At 51.4% G+C, this 16,357-nt stretch overlaps 1 protein-coding gene across 3 annotated transcripts in view; it reads left to right on the forward strand.

Moving 5' to 3' along the window:
• The window catches only part of ZBTB7C (zinc finger and BTB domain containing 7C), a 169,764-nt gene that overhangs the window by 24,930 nt on the left and 128,477 nt on the right, over positions 1 to 16,357 (forward strand). Inside the window, exon 2 of one of the 3 annotated variants that reach the window (XM_074570393.1) lies at positions 2,701 to 2,820. The exons of the other annotated variants lie outside the window; for them this stretch is intronic. The gene's annotated coding sequence lies outside the window, so the exon portion shown is untranslated. The remainder of the gene's footprint in view (positions 1 to 2,700; positions 2,821 to 16,357) is intronic. 3 annotated transcript variants of the gene reach the window in all.

Genomic DNA, 16,357 nt, shown 5'->3' on the forward strand with positions numbered 1-16,357 from the left:
TCCGGGGTTTTGCACCCCAGTCGATGCATGGGGTTCACCAGTTGCTGCAGCTTGGGTGAGCTGGGCTGGGATTTGCGGAAGAGGTGGCTGACGTCTGCCAAGTTTCATGGGTTCAGAGCAGAGCAATGGAAAATGCAAGCGATGCTGGGTTGGTGGCCTGGGAAGGGTCTGGTTTCCCATCTCCTGAGCAGATAGATGTATTCTTAGCCAGGCTCGAGATACATCAGTCTTCCTCTCCGACAGCAAACCTCAATTTTTAGTGAAATTTTTGAAAACCGATCTCCTGAGCCAGCATTAAAAGCTCTCGGTGCCGAGAGGACTGTTGTTAAGAGACGTGGTTTTCTGTAGGAAACCGGTTCTCGCAGAGATTCTTCTGATGGGTCCCAATTTGTGCTGCTGTTGACGCTTGCCTGCCGTCTGCCCTCGTCTCTTCAACTCGCTGTCTGCCAACCTTCCCCAGATGTGCTGAGCCTTACAGCCGGAGGAGCTTGTCGGAAGAGCTTTCCCTTGCTTTATTTCCAGGATTTGCTGTAGCAAACGTTGCTCCATGTCGATTGCCTGGTCCGCTTCGCTTAAGCGAACTCAAACCTTGATGCTCTCCTTCCTTCCCACCGCCGCTCTTTGCTCGTGGTCGGGCTGGGAAGCACCTCCTGGTGCTCTCCGCGTGCTGCGTTCGCGCTTTTTTTTTTTTTTTAGTCATTGGCTCTGTCGTGGCTTAATCTGATCATCGGTGATGGCTGAATGGCACGGAGTGTGCTCGGCGCTAATCGCTCGCAGGAGGTGTACTCAAAGGTTACATCCTGGTGGTAAACGTCATGCCCTGCGCAGTTCCATCGGGGCTGATATTTATGTGATTGTGCTCCCCGGTGCCGGGTGGAGAGTCCTCCTCCCAGGGAAACGCAGATATTTTGGCAGCAGCAGGATCTAACCCCCGTTTCTGGCAGTTTGGCTTCTTCCCTGCCCTTTTCCAGCAGATGGTTCTTGCTGCCCCTTGGGTCGCAGCTGCCGTGACCATCCTTGGTTTAACGCAATGGGGACCTTTTGAAGGAGCAGCAGCTTCTCCTTCACCGCGGTGTAGCCAAGAGAGCAAAGCGTGACGTGGTGGCATCGCAGTTGGTGCCCCGGGTAGGCAGGAGGAGGCTGGACCAGGCCAGGAGGATGGTTTCTGGTCCAAGTCCTGTGTCTTTTTGATATAAAAAGGAGGGGGGACTCCCCCGTGCGTGCTCCCTGTCCGGCTCTTGTGCCAGCGGAGGAACTTGGTGGAGGTGTGATCGTGCGTGTGGAGGAGACTGAGTAGAACCTTGGTCCTGGAGTGAAACCCGTCCAGGGGAGGAAATCTCTTTCCTGAAAGCCACGCAAGCAAAAGGGTGTGATTGTTCCCAGTGGAGTGGGTTTGTGATGGGTTTTAGGGAGAAGAGCCTTTTGGGATTGTGTAAAACTTGGTGTCGGATGCTTTCAAGGATTTCCAGGGATGTGCAAAACTTACTGGGATTTCTAGGGAAGGACCAAGGGCTCAGGGTGGGCTGGGGAAGAACACGCAAGGGGAAATAGAGGGGAAAAGGGGGGATAAAAGCAGCTTCCCTGGATCCGGGGATAAGGAGGGAGGGTCACAGCTGGGATGAAGACTAGATCCGGCAACTGGGGGAAGGCACTGGAGGCTGGATGGCAGGAAACTGGTTGAGATGATGAAGAGGAGGTCGATGGTGGCCTGGCAGTGGGAACGGGAAGGAAAGTAGCAGGCTGGAAGGAAGCCATTGCATAGGGTGCTCTCAAAGTACCATGGAGACCTTTGAGCGTGGGACGCGTCATACCCGGAGTGTTTAATGGTCGTTACAGCTGACGACCTACTTAAAAAGCCGTTTTCGTACTGCGTGACAGAGAGGGGATGCGCGCGAGCAAGATACTCGGCCCTCGTCCGCGCCAAGGGGCAGCAGTTGGCTCGGTCCCCCTGCACATAGATCCCAGCCCCGGTGAAACCAGCCACGCGTTGCCGCTGGGCAAGAGAGGGGAGGATACGCTCCCAACTGCCTTCGGGATCGTAGGGGCATTTGGAGCTCTTCTTGGTTATTCAAGTGGCCAGTTTTTTGGCGTTGCGGCCGGCCCTGCCGGCTGTGGCGCTCATCTCCCGCTTCCCCGGCGATGCCAGGAGACATGCATTATGTATGGCCGCTAAAGCTCTCACCCCGTTGCTTCTGATTACGGAGAAATTACGGGTTACTGGGGCAGACTGTGCAGCCGGTGACGTCTGCGGGGCTTTGTTGCCCCGAGCAGAATTCGGTCAATGATGCATTACTAAGTGCAGGTGCTCGGCAGCAGCCTGACCTCAGCCCCGGCGCTCCTGGTTATCTGAATCCTGCGTTTCACATGGCGTTTGCAAGCCTCAAAACTTGCCTCAAATCGCTTGAGTATTTTTTTTATTTTTTTTTTTTTTTTATTTTTCAGTCCTCCAGAGCTGTGGGCAAAGCATGCGTTTTCGGGTGCTGTTTCCCGTGAGTCAGAGGATAACTAGCGGTTGGCTGCGCTCGCATGGTTTGCTTGCTAAAAATGAATGGAGAGCCGTTCGGGGGTTTGTTTCCTGCGAAGACAACTTCTATTTCAGTCGAGTTCGTCTCTGATTATGGGCCGTCAAACCTCAGAAATTCCTAACTGCTTGTCCACTCTTTCATTTTTCTTTTCTTTTTTTTTTTTTTTTTTAAATAGAAAAGGAACGTAGCCCTCTTCTAGTGGAAAGCCAGAAGTATTCATAAGAGCAGGTGGATTTTGGAGGACTCCTCGTGTGCGGCAGATGAGGACGCGTGCCTGGGTGGCGATGCAAGCTTGGTGAGCAGCCCAATTTTTTGGCAGTAGACAGTAAGCACTGAGAAGCCCCGTCCCGGCCATATGAAAACATTTACGTCCATCTCTGCCGACCTTCCTTGGGTCATGTGTTGTGTTATGTCGTATACCAGGAATGTCGTGAAGAGGAGCGCTGTCTTTCTCTGCTACATTGAAGACCTACCAAACTGTAATTATAGTCATTATTTCAAGGCTATCGTCCGTTTTGTGGGGCCCAAGTGGAAAGGCAGGATCGAGCGATGGGAGATGTTGGAGTTGGTTTGGATTTATATCCAGGCGGGACTGTGCTCGATGTTGGAGATGGGATGAGTCTGGGGGGGGAGATGGTTGCACAACGGGACAACAGAGAGGCAGGTGGTGTTAGTTCAGGCCTGCAGAGACAGTGCTGCACTGCGGGGAGGAAATAACGTGATGTTGGCGTTAACCTGACGTGGTGACGAAGCAACGTCACCACAGCTCTTTGGAGGCAGGATTGTGCGGTGACGCTTGATGCAGGGCTGCCCTGAAGCATGCGGACATGGGCAGCGAGGTGGCTGCCCTTCCAGCTCCCCGTGAGTGCGTGTACAAGTACACTTATGGACATGCGAGCACACTTGTGGACGTTTTACTCTGTCGGACCATCACCCCAAAGCAAAGACTGTTGTGCATCCTTTTGCCGCATGCTGGAGCTTGCTGAGATCAGCTTGGCTTGTAGGGGATGGTAGACAAGACATTGGTGTGTTCCCCATCCTTCTACTCAAGGATGAGTCTTCCCTGTCTGAGAAGGGCTCCAGTGGTGGGCTTTGGGCTGCACTGGGCTCCTCTTCCATGCTTTGCCCGAGGCCCAGAGGTACTTGGTCATGGGATTCTTGTTGCTCCACAGGCAATATTTGCATCGATTGACTTGCGCAGGATGTCGGGCAGCTCGGTGCTTGTCTGCGTTGGTCTCAGCGGTGCCTGGTGATGATTAACCCTCACACAGGTTTTCTTCTGGCAGAGGAGCGGCCATTGAGGACACGAGCTAAGGAGGGTCGAGGAAGGCAGGGGTACGAGGAGGGAGGCTTGAATGTGAAGCCATCTTTGAAGAGATGGCTTGGGGCTGGGCTTCCTTCTAGGGATAAAGGTGGGGTGGCAGATATGCAGGGATGAGGAATGTCGGTAGCAAAAAAAAGGGGAAGCTGGGGAGGGAGAAGGAAGTGGTGGATGGTGAGTTGGAGGGTGAGGGAAGGCAGCTGCCTGCGAGCCAGAGCAGGCAGGGAAGGATGGGGTGCTGGACATCCATAAGCAAGTGGGTTTGGGGCTTTGGCCGTATCTGCCCTGGCAGCTCTGCAAGGTTTGGGCAAGCCTTGTCATCGGAGAAGCTGCTGCTCAGGGGACATGTCCCATCACTTCCTCAGACTAGATTTAAGGAAGAGATTTTTTTTTTTTATGCTGAGGGTGGTGAGATACCGGCCCAGGTTGCCCAGGGAGGTGGGAGATGCCCCATCCCTGGAAACATTCCAGGCCGGGTTGGACAGGGCTCTGAGTGACCTGATCTAGTGGAAGATGTCCCTGCTTATGGTAGGGGGGTTGGACTAGATGGCCTTGAAAGGTCTCTTCCAACCCAAACCATGCAATGATTCTATGATTCCCACTGGGTCCTGGCAGTGGTCAGCTCTTGTCTGCAGCTGGGAACCCTGCTGATCTCCATGCTTGCTGCAGAACAGGTATCTACCCACAGCTCAACATGGGGGAGAAAGTAAGGCGAGGACAGGTAGCAAAAAGCTGATGTTGAGGACTGCAATTTGTCCCGGGAGGTGGGGTTCCCCTGGGGGGACGCCTGGGTGTTTCCCTGGCTCGGCCACTATCTGCCTGGGTGACCACGAGGAGTCACTCCAGGTTTGGTGTTGCCACTGCCTTGTCTGTGGAACATCTCTTTGCTTTTTCAGGGCAGGGATTGTCTTTGATGTTGCAGGTTGAACATTAGTAGCTTGCCTAGCATGATAATATGCCCTCTTGGCTATGTCTCTGGACCTCTCTGTAATACGGGCAGTGAATCGTAATGATACAAGATTCAGCCGAGGCCCAAAGCCAGCAGGCTGCAAGTTGGGGTTCTTAAGATCTTCCACCTCCTTAAGGAGGGAGACATCAGAAGGTCTGCAGTGAAATGACCCTGGTTTGCACTAACCAAACTTTTAGATTGCTGCCTCGTGAAACTTGCACAAAAGGAGGGTGGTGAGACACTGGCCCAGGTTGCTCAGAGAGGTGGTGGAGGCCCCATCCCTGGAGGCGTTCAAGGCCAGGCTTGATGAGGCTCTGAGCAACATGATCTAGTGGAAGACGTCCCTGCTTACTGCAGGGAGGTTGGACTAGATGACCTTTAAAGGTCCCTTCCAACCCAACGCGTTCGATGATTCTATTCTAAAATACATGCGGAGTTCAAAATAACAGATGGCTTGGATTTTCCTCTGTCTTCTCAAATACAAGGGACCCCAAAGTTTGCTGTTTTGACCTTTGCAAACTTTATAGAAGGCAGCGATGAATTTGCATGGGTGGGATAACCAGCTGGAAGGGAAGAGGTCAGTGAAAGAGTATTTTAGCAGTGAAAAAGAGATGGGGAGCCTTAGACTGCTGGTCACCCAGTTAAGCCAGACTATAGCCGAGGAGCGTCCATCCCACCAGATACAGTAGCATCATCGCGTACAATCCAGCTGGTTCCAGCAGGAACAGCTCCAGAGAGAGAGAGGACGTGGGGTATGGACTGGGCAGGACGAGGGAGGAGCACACAGCTCAGCCGCATCTGCTGGGAGGCTTGAACTGAATTTTGCGTTAGTGGTAATTTTGGCTGATGAGCAAAAAGGCAAGGCTCGAGATCCAGCTGCTTGATGGGTGGGTTGATGTTTTAGAGCAGAACGGCCTCGGATTAATGCAAAGTGGTTTAGATCTGAGAGGGCGAGAGGTTTTATTCTCCCTTTTAAGACCTCTGTGGGATCTTCACGATTCATTTCTTAGTGACTGTGGCTTCCATGCTGAGAGTTCGGCTCAGACTCGGTGTGTGACCTTGGTCAAATCACCGTAGACCAAGATACGTGAACGTGATTTTGACGGGTACCTAAATAAGGGCTGGAAGCCCTGTGGACCTGGTCCTCAGATATGAAGCCCGTGAGTTAATCCCATGTGGGACCACCCGTGCACGTAGGCTTAAGCGTGTTTACCTGCTAATTGAATTCCCACGTTATTTTTTTTTTCCCAGCTGGGGAAGCAGAGATGATACTTTTCTCCCAGGCTCTGGGAGCTCTGCGAGGCACCTGGAAAGACGGGGCTGCAACAATGTGGAGCTTCCCAGAAAAAATAGAGGGGAATTTGCCATCTGCCCCTTGTGTTAGCGATTTGTAAAGTTGATTGATGTCCCGTGTGTTAATGATCACGGATCGCTGAGGGTGTGTCCTGCAGGTCCCTCTGGTGCTCGGGCTCTTTGATCACCTGCGGGTGGAGGTGGCCGCTCCAAAGCATGGGCGGCTGAGCGGGAGGCGAGCTTGTTCCTGCGCTGCCATCGCCCATAGCCACTTCAATGCGTTTAAACTCATATTGGGGCAGGTTTTCTGTTGCAGAGGGCAAAACCAGCGTGGCCAGTAAGTGCTCTGGCAGCGAGGTCCAGAGCAGCCCTGGCTCGTTCCTTGTTCTCCTTGCTCTGCCTGGTGATACCCGCAGGCAGGCGACGCTGCTGGACACCCCTTCTCCTTCGACTCTTCCCAGGCTTGTTCACGAAGGGCTGCAGCACCCTCCTTTGGGCTCGGAGCTGCGCCTGGCACTCGCTGGGAGAAGCCAAAGCCCCGGTGTTGACTTCCCCCTTGGTCTTCTGAGGGTCGGCGTGCCTGGGCTCTGATGCAGCCAAGTGGCTGCCAGCTTCATGTTGGCATTTCAAGGGCCCCAAATCCCCAGGAGAGCATCTGAACAAGTGGTTGTTGGTATAATTTTTGCTTTTAGTCAAAAGCCCTCAGCTTTTCCCCTTGAAACCCTTCCTCGGCTCTCCATTTCTTCCACCGAGATCCTGTTTCCTTCTTCCCACCAGGATTCCTTCCCTCCCTCCCAAGGAAATCAAAGCTTCGTATTTTAATGCTTGACGTAGACGTAAAATATGATCAAGGGTCTGGGCACCTCCATTTCAAAGTACCTGTGAAGGTTTCTCCAAATAGCTACAAATATTGACCCGGAGGAGGCTGGCATCTTGGAGAAGGTTTTTCACAGCAGATGGCAGCGTGCTGGGGTTCAGAACATCGTTAAATACAGGCTGGGTCGTTCCCCTCCCATCCATGGGTTTTCCAAGCCCTTATTCCCATCTCCGCACACCCAGGGTTTATCCCAGGTTACGAGGGAACAGTCTGGAGGAGTCTCAGCTCTCGGTCCTGCCTGGTGTAAGTCATCCTCACCAGGCAGCATCCCTAATTTTGCTCTCATTTACAAGGGCGCAGCTGCGATCGGCGCTGCTGGGAGCGTCGCCCGTGCATGGTAATGGAGGAGTAGTCAGGGTTTTTAATCACTTATTCCAAGCGTAATTCCCAGGCTGTTCTGAGTCACGTCAAGAACTGCAAAACAAGGCGTCTAGCCTCCCGTCCCCCGCGTTGGCGGCCGATGACGTCGTCGCGGTGATGTAGAGCGCGCCCAGCCCTGCGTGCCGTGCCCTGGCTTTGCAGGGACCAGGCAGCACCCTGTCCGGTGGGGAAAAGAAATGCAAGGGAGAGGGGGGAAAACGGGAGCCGAAGGACGGTTTGCGGCAATGGCAGTTAAGCAAAGCTCTTAAAAAAATTGTCTCGGAGTCGCGTCGCGGGTCTGCGGCGTAATGTAAAACATGCGCGAGCAAGAAAATGCACCTGGCAGTCGGAGGAGGTGCCGTGCTTCGGGAGGTTGGGGTGAAGGCTGTGGTTTAGGAGGCGCTGCCCACAAAGACGCGTCGCTGTCAGGGAGCGCAGACGTACGGCCGTCGGAGAAGAAAGAAGAGGGATGCAGTTATGCTCTCTCCGCCGTGCGGCCCTTCACCCTGGCGAGCTGATCGGGGCACGGATGTAGGAAGGCTCCTGAGGGTATTGTAACCTTTAAGCTGTGGTTGCTTAAAGTTTGAGCTGCGCGGGTGGGGAAACGAGGTGGGCTCCAGGAGGAGGAGGAAGGGTACAGACCTGGCAGTGAGACCCCGGTGACGTTGCAGTGAGCCGTTAAAATCAGGGGGTTTATGGGATTTGGCCGGAATTGTGTGGTGGGGCGGGTGAAGGGGATTAGATTTGAATTCCTGAGTTGGCGTGAGAGAGGCTCCAAGTTCAGAGCACGTCCCTGTGACTCAGGTCTGGCACAGCGGATGACTTGTTCATCTAAACGCTGATCCACAGGGAGTAATCACCGGGTGAGCTACTGCCCGCTGATTTCCCATGTGGGTACTTTGGGTCCGAAGAGGAAATGAAATAGCTTCCAGGATAACCCGGGACTTCAGCTTGGAGCAGACCATGCCACGGGCATCCTGCTCCAGGACTGTCCCCTGGATGGGTTAACGTGGAATACGCCGAACACCCCCAAATGATGGTTCAGTGCCTTCCTCAGCTCACCCTCTTGTAAGACACCACATCCAACCCTGAGACCATTCCCAGAGGGACACAGGACTGTTGCTTAAGTTTTGTGTGGAGATGGAGTTGGTCCCCATGTCTTCACTCTCCCTTCTCTGTGTTCCGTTTCTTGTCTTCCTTATGGCAAATGTCAATCCTTAGATCTTCCTTGGTCAAGCTGTGCGCCTTCAACCAGCCTATCCACCTGAGGGTCCTTTCACCTGGGGGCTCGCCGCCCTGCAGAACTCAGCCATGCTGGTTGTCCAGGGTCAGGGACCTGTTTCTTCTAGCCCAGGAGGGGTTTCTGAAGGAGCCTTCCATCTGTAAGCCGGGCAGGATGGACCTTCAGTGGTTCCGAGTGACCTGCGCACCAGCCCCTGGGCCTGGAGATTTAGTTATCTGGGATGAGCTCAGACATCAGAGAAATCTGGTAAAGTCCTCTCGTTAAATTGTGCCTTGAGGAGGCCTTACCTCTTTGAGCTGCACGCCCATTAATCCCTGCATGAAACTTGGAGCGATAGGTGTGAAAATGAGATAGAAAACTGGCATGCAGAGGAGGACTTGTATTTAAAATATGAACACATTTGAATGATGTCATGGCGTTTGCCGTGCCCTTGGCTCTGGCATGAGCTCAGAGCCCTCCTGGCTTCCTGGTGATTTGGCCCCTGTATCTGCTCCTCCAAGGTGCAAAGGTGACGTTCAGTCTGGTGACGCTCTTCATCCTCGCTGAGGGCGACCTGCCGTCCTCATCCCGTGGCTGAGGTCGTGTTCCTCATGTTCACTGATGAGAGCATCTGGTGGCTGTCAGGGCTGTCACTGAGGCATTATGAGACCCCTGTTGGGATCCTCTCTGTGCAGGAGATCTTGTGTGGGGCAGAGAGGAGGACTGTAGATGGAGCAACATCAGTATGCCTGCTCTCCTCTATCTGTTGACTAGGATTGCTCAGGAAGAGCTACACCTTTTCATCCAGGAAATACAAGTGGCAAACTTGGACATTGCCACCTTCAAAAGACCCCCAGAAATGGTCTCAAGTCTGCAAACATCTGCCTGGACGTTCAAGTCCTGGACCTAGTGTTCAGCCGGTGAGACCTGAGCTGATGCAGGTATGGGTCCTGCATGAAATGAGCCTTAGGAAGGTGCTGAAGCGTTTATTTGTTGGTTTTGAATAGCAGCAATCAGCTTTAATGAAGAAACTGCGAAGAAATTCAGAAAGTAAATTCATTCATGAGGTCGTAATGGGTTTAGAAAAGAAGGCAACCAAACCAAAATGCCCGTAGTGAAATGAGGCATGAATTACCCCTCTTCTGCTCCTTGGGATCGTTCCTGGTGGCAGGAGCCCTCCAGCGTGCTGCCCGCAGAGCCGGGTCTCATCGGTCCACACTTGGTGAACTTGCTGTGATAACTGGAGCCTCCTGATGCCCCATAGCAGGTCCCTCTGTCCCTCTGGGCTGTGGGCAAGCCAACTGCTGCTGCGTCAGGGTCAACGGTGGTGGGCTGCTCAGAGAAACGTCTAAGACTGTCGGTTCCCAATGGGGAGAAGCAGCCTCCTTGGAGAAGGATGAGGTTTCTGGGAAGGAAACCTCCCATCTCTCTGAACCCAGCAGGCTGGGGGAGATGGGGCTAACATCTCGTTATTGCTGGCCCGCTCAGGAGACAGGGCTGTTTTACTTTATTTTATTTTATTTTGATATTAAAGACCTCCTTTCCAGAAGTGTCAGCTCATAGGTTGTCACTTTTATGATTAAAAAAAAAAAATAAAAAAATTGTAGCCACTTGCCTGGGGTATATTAGAGAACGGCAAGGAAGAGACTGTTTTAGATTAATAAGTGGGGGCTTAATTAATTTTCATTATTTGCATAATAGTGTCCTCTAATTAATAGGTAATGGGCAGCCTCTGAATTAATGCGGGAGTGGGGTCTCCAGCGATGCCATCGGAGAAGGGTTTTATTGCTGGGGAAGCGCGGCTTTGCTTAACCTTTCTAGTAAATTTAGTAACCAGGAGAGGCGAAGGGTGTCCGGGGTGGTGTGTGCTGTGTCTTTCAGCGACGACGTGCCTCAGACCTCAAACGCAACCAAGGTCTCGTTCAAATCTGTTGCTGGCCTACTGCAGGCAGAGGCCAGCCGAGAAGCTACCCTTATGTTTTAATCTGTCTTTAAGCAGCTTGCAAAGTAGCTGCTTGGATTGCGGCCGTGGGTTTTTCCCCCTCTTTTTTGCCCTTAAAAGCCCGTCATTTGGCGTGTCCCTTGTTCAGCTGGCAGAGATCTCATGTCTAGAGGCATACAAATGGTGCTTGTCTCAGATATATGCTGGATGGGGTTGTCCTTCAGGATCTTTCTCCACCTCTGGCTCTATTTTTCCTTTCTTTTTATGGCTCGCTCGTGCCGGCGCTTGTGATAACAGTGGAATGGGATTGCGTTGACTGACTTGAGATACAGAGCTTGGCTTGAAGCGGAGAAGAACCGGTGTTAAATTTTGAGGTGGGAAGGAGATAGAAGATGGGAGGCCCACCTCTTTGCCGGAGATAACGTCCTGGCAGTAGCTAGGACTCCGGGCTCGGCGAACTACAGGCTGTGCATGGAGCAAAATGCAGTCACCATCCTGAAGAGCTCACCTTGTGAGATGATTCAGGCAAACACAGATGATGGATACAGGCATGGAACGGTGGGCAAGCAATGGGACGCAGACCCGGGGTGACTGTTTCTTGGTTTTCCTCTTCACCAAACAGCCCTAGGGCTGTCCCACCTTCATCTTAGCGACTGGTTTGCCCCCTGTCAATTTAGTGATTAGAACCCTCTTCCCCACAGCCTAATGCGCGCTCAGTATTTCCCACAGCGATAATCCCGCTGCCTTCAGAGAGATGCCGCGGGGGTGACCTCGGCTCTGCGTTGGGATTCGCACCCTCTCCAACCAGCGGTGAGCTGGGACCTTAGAGTTTATTTATCTTTCTTTCAGTTAATCCACTCCCTCTTCTCAAAGGAAAGCTTCGGATATCTACCCTGGGAGTTTTTCCACTCGTTTTCCCCTGAAGCCTTGTGAGATACTGCGGGCTTTGTGTGATGGTTATAGGCTCTGACAAAGGAGAAGCATCGTTCTGACAGGCAGCAGGTATTTTGGAAGTAAATGGCAGAAAAAAACGGGTTGTGGAAGTCGAAAATTCCCATTTCTGTTGCACGTGCAGTTCCGCCGAGCAATCTCTCCTCACCAATGGCGGCTCTTCAAAGAGGAAGCGCAATTTGGCTAAAATTGCTCGAATGAGGTAATAGAATTATACTCCCGCGCAAGATCCCGTTATTCACAAAGCGCTTTTGTTTGGATGCAAATTGCCGAAGACCTTTGACTGATAGAGTGGGGGGAAAAGAGAGAGTTGTCGTGAGCCTCCCACAATTTAGCTGCGGAGTGGATTAATACTAATGGAACAGCCAAATACCTTATTAGAGCCCATTTGTACTCTATTATACTCCGGGGGCTGCCGCTCTTTGGATGTAATCTTGAACAGAGCTCATCAGAAACGGCTTACAAGAAAGTACGTTTCTATAACGTCTGAAATCTCAAAAGGTGTATCCAGGAACCCCTTTCCCAAAGCCTGGAGCTCTTCCTTGCCTTTACTCCTTTGGGTAAGTCGCTCCTCCTGCACGGGATGTTTCCGAACCTGGTATCGGTGGGAGAAAACGCCGCGTGCGGTAGGAGGCAGAGGATGCTCTCTGCTCACCTGGAATGACAGGGAACTTTTATGGGAGGAAAATAGTTACCGAAATTACTAGCCGTGCCAATCAAGGAGGCCAGGACTCGTTCTTGCAGGAAAGAGTCAAGGAACGCATCTTGCCTGGAAGAATGCACGTGCACCAAGTCTTGGAGATGCCACCTTAGTGCATTGGCCCAGGATTAACACGCGCTGGCACGCTCCAGAGCATTTCCTTCCCTGCCTTGGGTTTCACCTGGAGGATTGTTCTTGCAGAAAAGCCCCGATCTGACTTTATACCAAGAGGTTTTCAGCTTAGGAGCCTTGAGAAAAGGCGCAGCCCCTTTAGAAGTATTCCTAGGAGCCGTGTATTTTCCGTAAGGTTGCTTTTTAATATTTTTGCTGTTCATAGTTCAGCAGGTGAGGAGCCAGCTTCATTTAATAAGGGATGCTGGCTGAGCTTCAGGAACCAGCAGTTAAAAATCTACAGAAGGGCATGGATTAAATACAAAAATATGTGGAGAGCTGAGAAAAGGCTGGATGTGAAGAGGCTTGTTCTCCTCCTGTCCCTAACCTCAAAAAGAGAAGAGGTAAAGGGATCCAGAGAAAGGACAACAGGAGAGAAAAGCAAAATGCAGATCTACGTTGTGTTTTTTTTTTTTCTACTGCATTAATTCTTTTTCCTGCAGCTGTCTCGTAAAAGCAGGGTTTTGTCTTCTTCTGTATTTCATACCTCCCGTGACCGTGCCGGGATACCTGCTTTTATATGATGGACAATGGGAGTGCAGTTGGCATTGAGCCGAAGCCTGAGCTGTTCCGCGCCTCATGCGGATTCGAGTTCAAATGAACGGTTTGACTCGCTCCGAGGAGTGAATCAGAAGAAGGAACTTGAGCCTCCAGCCTACAAAGCGCCGTGCTGGGTGAGCAAGGCGTATAAACACGTAAGTTATTCTTTAGTGTGCGGTTCAATGCAAAGCTCGCGCTGGAGGAGAAGGGGGTCTATTCGGACCTCCCGTAGCCCTCTTCAGGGTCTGGATGAAGGCTGCAAGGATATTTTGGGTTAGACCCTGTAGAAATCCAGGAGAGTGAAAGTTTGTCGTCTGTTCTAGGCAGGTTGGTTGTCCGTCCTGTCTCTCAGCTTTGTCTTTGGTGCTAAGTGCTTTCAGTCTGGGCGAATTACAGCGTTAAAAAATAAAAAAACAAAACCCAAAAAACCAAAAACAAAAACCCAGGAAAAATGCCCCCCCCTTAACTATCACGCAAAACGGGAATAACGGCAGGGGGCTCTCTATTCAGATTTCTCGCCGTTGGAAAAAGTTGGTACCTTGCTCATGCTGCTTGGGGACAGGTTCTCCTGGCCTTGACCGACTCGAGAACGCTTCGGTCTATCGGTCACCCAGGGAGGTCACACCAGAACGGCGACGGATTAAAGCCTCGTGGTGCAGCTTTTCCTTTAGCCACCGTCTCTCCAAGCTGGCTTGAAACCAGTGAGCGTGGTGTCTTCTAGAATGATGGTTGCAGGCAGCTCCGCCGCGTTGGACAGCCGGAGTTCCTGGCGAGCGTTGCAGCTGGCGTGGGGGCTCTGCAGAGTCCCACCACCAGCCTAGTGGAAAGCAAGGATGGGTGTGACGGCTCTCGTGTCCCCAAAAACCCTTCACCAAGGCCTTTGGTTGACGGATATTGTTAGCCGCACGAGTATTACTCATCTGAAGAGGGGTTGCGAGACAATAACCTTGGTTTGTCATTGCCAGCTGGTTTTGTCGTGCCTCCCGAAGCCTTTGCAAATCACTCATGGCTTGACGTGGTCGTCTGCGTGTGTGAGGAGAAATCTACTGAGAAATTGTTTTTATTATACGTTAGCGCTAGCAAATAAATAATGTCCCCTCTGTCTTGCGCATGGGGCGATGGTTTTCTTCCGTGCCTTCGAATGGGGTGATTAATAACGACCATTAATCCCCGTGAATGACAGCAGTATATTAGGAGTGAAGCACATGTTAAAATAATTTGAGAGGCCGTTGTCGGGTCATAGGCTAAGCCATTCTCTTCATATATTAATATTTTCACAAGGTGTAAATATTTCTAGACTTGAGCTGTTGGCCGGAGATGAAGTTTGGGGAATGCGGAGCGGAGGATCATGTGCAAGGGCATCGCAGGGTCTCGGCATCGCAGTCTGGATCAAAACTGAACTGAACTTCCAGCGTTAAATTCATTCAAAAGCTGAATTTGGGAAAGCCTGGACTATTCAAAAGCTTAAGTTGAATTTGGCAACTGGATACGTTCAAAATCCCCAGGGGGAGTTAATTTATTTTTAATGTCCAGGCATTTCATTTGAAATGTCAAAATGAAATGTGTCATTTTGGAAATGCCAAAACGTTTCTTTTTTGACATCTTCTCAGTGAAGCTTTTCAACTTTTTTTTTTTTTTTTTTTTTTGTTTGGAAATGACAGTTTGCAGTTAGAAGGAGGAAAGGTTAAACAAGGCTTGGAAGTGAACGAAGACATTTTGTTTCGATTCAAACAAAACATGGAGGGGTGGTAAATTCTTTTTTTTTTTTTTTTTTTTTTTCCCCCTCAGTGTTGGTGAACCCCTTTCCCTTCCCCTCAAATCTGTTTCTCATTGACCCAATCCGTTTTCCTCCTACTTTTAGCACAAATAGGAAATGTCACTGGATTGAAAAAAAAAAAAAAAAAAAAAAAAAAAAAATTATTATTCACCCCCTTTTAGCTCCCTGGGGGCTCTGTTTGGGAAATGGTGAAAACCACTGATTGAAAACCCATGCGAGAATACGTAAAACATCCCCTTAACATCTGATGATCCTAAATACTGAATTTCATGGCAGGGCTTTAAGGGTGCTCACGGTACCCAATGCAGCATCCCAGACCATGTCGGCTGTCCTGGGCTTCACGGTAAAGCCCTGAATATGCCGGTGGAAAAAGTGTATTGCAGGATCACTGTGGGGTTGGAGGAGGTGATGAGGCACCTTGGGGAGGTGGCACCGCAGCTCGTGGAGCTTCATCCTAGCTGAGCCCGCCAAACTCAGAGAGGTGGGAGATGCCCCATCCCTGGAAACATTCCAGGCCAGGTTGGACGGGGCTCTGAGCAACCTGGTCTAGTTGAAGATGTCCCTGCTCATGGCAGGGGCGGGTTGGACTAGATGGCCTTGAAAGGTCCCTTCCAACCCAAACCATTCTGTGGTTCTAAGCTGCTGCGTTGTCCGTCTTCTCCTACCACCATCTTCCTACGCACCTAAAAGCAAACTCCGTGATTTTTTCAAGTCGATGCTCCTTTTTATGGAGGGTAGGCTCAGCAGGTGGCTTGGTGATGGAAGACATGTTTTCCTTTGGTGGGACTCGTTACCTGCTGGTAACCTGCTTGTTACCCCCCATCCGGTGGTGGAGCGAGGCCTTGCTCACCCTGGGGACTGCAGGAAGCCATCGGTCTTGACGTATCCTCTTTGCAGGCAATAACACATGCTCTTTCCTTAGCGTTTTGGGGAGGAGATGGATCGTGCTGCCTGCCGGAGCCCATCATCAAAATGAGGGATGCGAGAGGCTTAATTGATCTTTGAGGATGAGCTCCCTGGCTCATTCCCGTCTTCGGCTCCTTGTTACCGCAGTCATTCCCCTCCGTTAGAGGAATCAGTAAGAAAAAAAAAAAGAAACGAGTTTAGCATCTGAGTGAGCTCCTACTAATTTTATTCTGGGTTCTGGAGGAAACCCTGCTTCCCCCCTGGTTTGATATTCAATAGGAAGGAAACAGATGAGATGAAAAAAAATAATACTAAAATAGATCTAATAGGGTTGGCCAGAAATGGCTCTGAAAAATGCTGCTGAATTTCCAAATTGGAGTATGAAACCCTCTGCGCTCTTCCCCCCCGTCCCCGCCCCCTCTTTAAATCATCCTTTGGCAATCTGGAGTGGGGGGGGGCTGCAATTCCCTGTCGTGTTATCAGATGATGAGCAGCCCGGGCTTGCCGAAATAGTGGAGGGCTTTTTGCGTCCCCCAACGGAGGAGCTGAGGACGTTGGAGGGCAGGGGCGGACACGTCGACTTCCTTTCCCCTAACCAGCAGGCGAAGCTTCCAAAATGCATCCCAAAAACAAGTCGGAGGAGGTGGGGATGCGGGGAAGGGTTTGAGCCATCCCGCTGGAATCGCTGGAGTATCCCAATGCCCGCTGGCGACTCGGAGCTGTCAACGCCGCGACGTGCGAGATGGAGGTCGCAAACCTCCGGAGGAACATTTTGCACAGCGTGGGTCTGGTAGCTGTCATCCAAAGCCGAGGTTTGGGAATA

Source organism: Larus michahellis, chromosome Z, assembly GCF_964199755.1.
Source record: "Larus michahellis chromosome Z, bLarMic1.1, whole genome shotgun sequence".
Lineage (NCBI taxonomy): Eukaryota > Metazoa > Chordata > Aves > Charadriiformes > Laridae > Larus > Larus michahellis.